The sequence below is a fragment of the Bactrocera latifrons genome, unplaced genomic scaffold (genome assembly GCF_001853355.1).
Source record: "Bactrocera latifrons isolate USDA-ARS-PBARC rearing strain unplaced genomic scaffold, ASM185335v1 scaffold_66, whole genome shotgun sequence".
Classification (NCBI taxonomy): domain Eukaryota; kingdom Metazoa; phylum Arthropoda; class Insecta; order Diptera; family Tephritidae; genus Bactrocera; species Bactrocera latifrons.
Genome location: NW_017537334.1, coordinates 1,494,215 through 1,499,576, shown reverse-complemented (window position 1 = coordinate 1,499,576; position 5,362 = coordinate 1,494,215). Strand labels below are relative to the sequence as shown.

The 5,362-nt window shown below is 37.5% G+C and overlaps 2 protein-coding genes across 2 annotated transcripts in view; one reads left to right on the top strand and one right to left on the bottom strand.

Moving 5' to 3' along the window:
• The window catches only part of LOC108975523 (synapsin-like), a 127,057-nt gene that overhangs the window by 24,029 nt on the left and 97,666 nt on the right, over positions 1–5,362 (bottom strand). The gene's annotated exons all lie outside the window — the stretch shown is intronic.
• LOC108975525 (tissue inhibitor of metalloproteases) overlaps positions 4,840–5,362 on the top strand; it is a 54,496-nt gene continuing 53,973 nt past the window's right edge. Inside the window, exon 1 of the mRNA XM_018944064.1 lies at positions 4,840–5,264. The gene's annotated coding sequence lies outside the window, so the exon portion shown is untranslated. The remainder of the gene's footprint in view (positions 5,265–5,362) is intronic.

Sequence of the window (5,362 nt, the reverse complement as noted above, 5' to 3'; positions counted from 1 at the left end):
CCACTAAAGCATATTCACCATAAATTTCCATCAAAATACAATGACTTTAAAGAGAGGATTTATTCATTTGTAAAGTAATGAAGAAAAACTTATCCCAATTGCATGATGCGGTTTCAGAGAAAAATTGATAATTTTTTTATATCCTGAGCAGAAAGATTTCTGTGAATTTTAATACTTGAAAGATGGATTTCTATCATGGAATATAAAAACATTCCGTCTAATAATCGGATGATGTGCAGTTCATGAACATGGTGTTCTTTTAAAGTCATAAATTTGATATAAACAAGTCCAGGTGTAACCGAACAATTCGTACTCTTGCAATTTGCCGAGATCAAGGCAAAGGGAATACCTTCAAGTACATAAGSMTTGTGGTCTAGCGCATGTTTTCGCCCCATTTTATCCATGTTAAGCACAAGGATGAAACGTTAATTAAAATAACTCACATTTTCGCCGATATATGCGGTATAAAGTCAACCGGATGTTGGATGGAAAATATTTCAATAGGGTATGTATATGTGGGCTCAAAAATTATTTCTCCAATTCAATCCATTTTCGATATACAAGCACACTATTTTTAGCAAAGAATTCTGTTCGAACTTCTATAGTATATCTTACAGATTGATCGATATTTTCGTTAAAAAGTTCGCAAGACTTTGCATTCTGGAAACTGAAAGAGTCAAATGGAATTAAAAATTGTTTAACTAAAGAGTAGGAAGGGTTTTAATCCGATTTCGCTCTTTTTCGCACTAGACCTTAGGATGCCAAGATAATGTAAATTAATTTATGTATTAATTTATACTACATTTAATTGAGATCGGTGGAGCAGGTATTGAGATATGGATTTTGACCCAAATGTGGTCGGTGCCATGTGATTMTTGCTACTGCGATCGCTTTGGCAAATTACAGTTTTATGTCTTAATTTAGTGCTTAGTTATAGCTTTTTATAGATTTTCGTGTGATGTTGGTTTGTGGACATGGCAATAGGCCGATTATGCCCATCAACGAACTCGTCCTCATTTTTTGTCAAGAAACACGTTTACTAATTTTCATTAAAAATTTTTTCTAATTTTTACTCAAGTTATCGCTTGCACAGATACACAGAGCCGCCGATGCTTTTGTTCTCTTATTCGTTGCTTTACTTTAACATTTTAAGAACATCAATGGAACTGTAGAGTAAAGATAGTACTATCATCATAAGATCTCTCATCTAATAAAGTGTTAATTTTCAAAATCGGCGATTTAGCGGCATTTCCAGGGTCCATTTAATATGGTTTGACTTAGGATATTGTGTCTATTGCCCTTAGCTCTGGTTCAGATCAAAGAATTCTGAAAGTGGTGTATTACAAAAGTGGAAACAAAAATCAACGACATGAGCCGGTCTATATGCCAACAACAACATGGTCGCGATTTTTTAATACAGCGTTGGTATTACATTTTAACGAAATYGAACAGTTGGTATTGAAAGAATAAAATATACGGGAAGATTACGTTAAGGCATATAAATTACATAAATTACAGGCTATCCGACAAATATTTCATATTTATTTTCCATCATTGAAAATAAACAATTATTTCAAATAAAAAATCAAAGAAACTATGGTATGTAATAATAAGTTTAAAAGTTTTTCTTTCGAAAAAAAACCTGTTAATATTTAAMGAAAGCCTAAACACGAATAAATACGTACGTACGTGTTAGTATACATATAAAATTATTTCGAATTGTTCACGTTGCCTATTCGCATAAAAATGTGAACTCCTATAAATAAGCGCCAGCAARTGCAATTATCCATAAATGGAAAAAGGTTACAACTTCATAAAGCAGACAAGATTAAATTGAATTGTTGATTTATAAGCGCGCAACAACAGCAGACGTATTAATCGCTTACCGAAAAAGGTAAAACAAATGTTCGCGTAATTATATAACAACGTGCATTCAATGAAATGCTGTACCCCGCACACATCCATAGATCACTATGCACTTACAGTTGCGAGGAAAATATTAGCACTGTATAATAAATCGTCAATCGTAATTGCTTATTAACCAAGTCACCATTCAATTTAGGATTTTTAGATCAAATACTAGGAGTATTTGGAGGATGGATTCCTGTGTAGAAGTTCAATTCTCTCAGTGACATTCACTTGCAAGTGACCAGAAACGATTATTTTACGTATGATTCAAGCATCTTACGATTTGCGCTCTTAGTCCAAATATCTTCTTTGGATCCGCTCTGTTAAAAACACGGCTAATGAAAAGTTATTGGAGTTGCAGCTCTACCAGCAAATCGAGAAGATACAAACTTCCAGAAGAATATACAGATGTTTTCGTACGTCGATGGTATGGATATCTTTGGACTCAACAACCGCGCCGTTAGTTCTGCTTTCTCCAGACTAGATGAAAAAGGGAAGCAAATGGGTCCGATAGTGAACGAGGGCAAGACAAAATATTTCCTGTCTAATGGCACTCACGTCACTGTTAATAGTCATAACTTCGAAGTCATAAATAATTTCGTCTATCTTATAACCAACATTAACACCAACAACCACCACAGTCTCGAAAACCAAAGCGGAATAACTCTGACCAACAGGTTTGACTGCGTAGGCAATTGAGAATTAAAGTCATCTCGAGGTCGAACACAGACCAAACTCAAGCCCAAAGCGAATCGACAAACAATTCTTTCCTAGATTGGTACAACAACAATCTATGGTCGTGTAATGTTTGATCTCCGTCAATTAGAATGCCCTCAAGGGACACAGAGAGAAGCACCGCATAAACAGGCCCTRGCACAAAATCAAAAGCCCTATGAAAAGCGATAAGCGGGCACATTACACTAAATGCTCTTGATAGGAAGAGGCAATCTTATCCACAATCGGCTGCCGGCTAGGACCGGCACTGGCTGGTAGCATAGACCACTACTCTGATGCCCTCAAAGCATCTGAATGGCTATACTGCATAAAAACTACATATCTGAGGAAATGTTTTCGYTCTGGTGTARAAGTGGTCGAAGATGCGCCACGCTCCGGAAGGCCTGTCGTCGAAAATTGCGATAAAATCGCTGAATTGGTCTTAGGAGACCGGCATAGTAGCAGCCRTAGCATYGGTCAAGAGCTGGGCATGAGTCATCAAACTAATTTTATGAACAATTGAAAATTCAATAAAAATACCGCAAGACTTTGTTGACAACCTAATATGACAGGTTTAAAAATAACAGCAGTTAAGAAGATGCAAGTTTGAGGCTGAATGTTAGTATTAACGTCAGTCTTAAAGTRAAATCCGCAAACTGAAATATTGCATGAACCGGAATCATTGCGATAATAGTGATACTATAAAATAAAAATGCCGATGAGGGCAAATATCGCCAAGATAAGAAGAGGGCTGCTGTGGGGATCATTCAGCCTGAGCAGCCAACTTGTTCAAWGAGCGTTGCTACCATGATAGCTGTGGAGCAGTCCAAAGTTGCGTTTCYATCAACCTAAGAGTTCTTAGACGAACCATCCACAACTAATGGAACCTACGAGAGTATGGGACTACTCAACCCSGGAACCTTATACCATTTAGTTTTAATTACAATTAATTATATTTTATACTTAGTAGAACGGATCCTTTTTGTTTTTGCTTTAAAAATAAATATATCATCCCTGCTTTGAGTATAAAGTTGAAGGTATTTTTGAAGTTTATAAATTATTTTTAATCTTTAAACATTTCAGTTTTTATCGCGTTGTATATTTCAAACTTTTTAATCGCCAGTGTTCGCGATCAAGATGTATGAACCTACGCGCGCACTCTACAAATCCGCAGCAGTCAAGCGCACAGATGCACAAATCAAAATAGGCACCAATATACATACAAACAAATGTAATATAACAAATCAACGTTGTCAACGGCTCTATTGCAAAGCGCCAGCGCCAGCCGCAGCGCCCGTAAGTAGTATTTATTTATGAGTGACAAACGTTGAGAAGCGCACTGCACGGCGCGTCTCCCCAACGCGTAAATAATTGTAATCGGAATTTATTACTCACGCGCAAATTAGAGCGCGCAGTGGTTTTTGGTGTTGCACAAAAACAAATGTATGTATAAACGTTTCTTTTCATGAWACTATCGGCGCGCTGTCGCAGCCAGCACAGCTTCACCCACATTCAGTGCCTAAGCGGAACGCGCGATTTATATTTCTTAGCTGCTACAAAAAATTGCTTAGCTTTCAGTGTTTCTTTTSATTTCCATTGTTAAAAAGGTAGACAACTAGTTGGTGGCCAGCTGTCGGCTTGTCCCACCCACTAACTGCTCTATCGTGAAGATGCTGCCAGCGGCGATGCATTGCCGATCAATGCGACGCGCTAAGTCACCGCCAATGCGCGGCCACGATAATTTATACACTTGCGGCGCGAAATTGCTCCAGTTAAGAGCGCTGCAAAACGAAATCACAAAAATGAGTACAAATTGGTGGTACTGCTTGATTTTGAGTGTGATTAGATCGAGCACTCGAAGGCGMATAATTTGGGCACGATCGCTTGTCAGCGCTCACCAACAAAAGTACTCACAGTCAGCTACTTATGCCTGCGCGCTCAATTGATAAAAGCGCTGAGAGCGTAAGTCAGACGGTAAACTCACTCAAATTTTACGATCTTTGATAACAACGCGGCGCGATCGCTTGTGTTATGTTCGGCGTGGTGTCTATATTTCTCAAAAAATGTATAAAAAAAATTTGAGAGTATTTTTTGCCGGTTACTCAATTCACTTGTGCACTTGAGCCTATTTTGATTGAGCGCAYACAGTGTTTACTGAGTTTTGTTTGTCGCTTTCTTGATTGGATTTTTAAACAACGAAACGGTACGTTTTCGGTTTTAGTTGAAATTGGCAGACAAAACCCAAAGCAACGTTCCGATTTGGAAGCGCTCGAAGTTTATGTAGTTTCCGTGTGATTTATTAAAGTAAAAATAAAATTTATAACAACAACAACATAATTAGCGAAGTGTCGGAGAGAGTGTTTCTCATCGCATTGTAACGAAAGTGTTGTTTCTGTGAAATTTCGCAAATTTGCAATAAAGTGCAAGGTGTCCAAGCCAACTAGTCGAAGTTGGCCCAGTTTTGGCATTAACAGTAATATATGAAAATTTYCGTCAGCGTAGATCGCGTTTGAGTAATCTCAAAGTGTAGTGCAGTTTTTCATAAATAACTGTTGTTTTTCGTGCAACATTGTGCGTAATATTGACACTTTTGGCATTCAAACCAAAAAGTGCAAAACATTGCGAGTAGTCTATAAGGGAAGGTGAGTAAGTCGTTTAAGTGTGTTTGTGTATTCTCGTTTAAACGCGTTGAAAAGTTGACTTATTTATAATATTGTTTTTGGTTGCAATGCGTCACTTT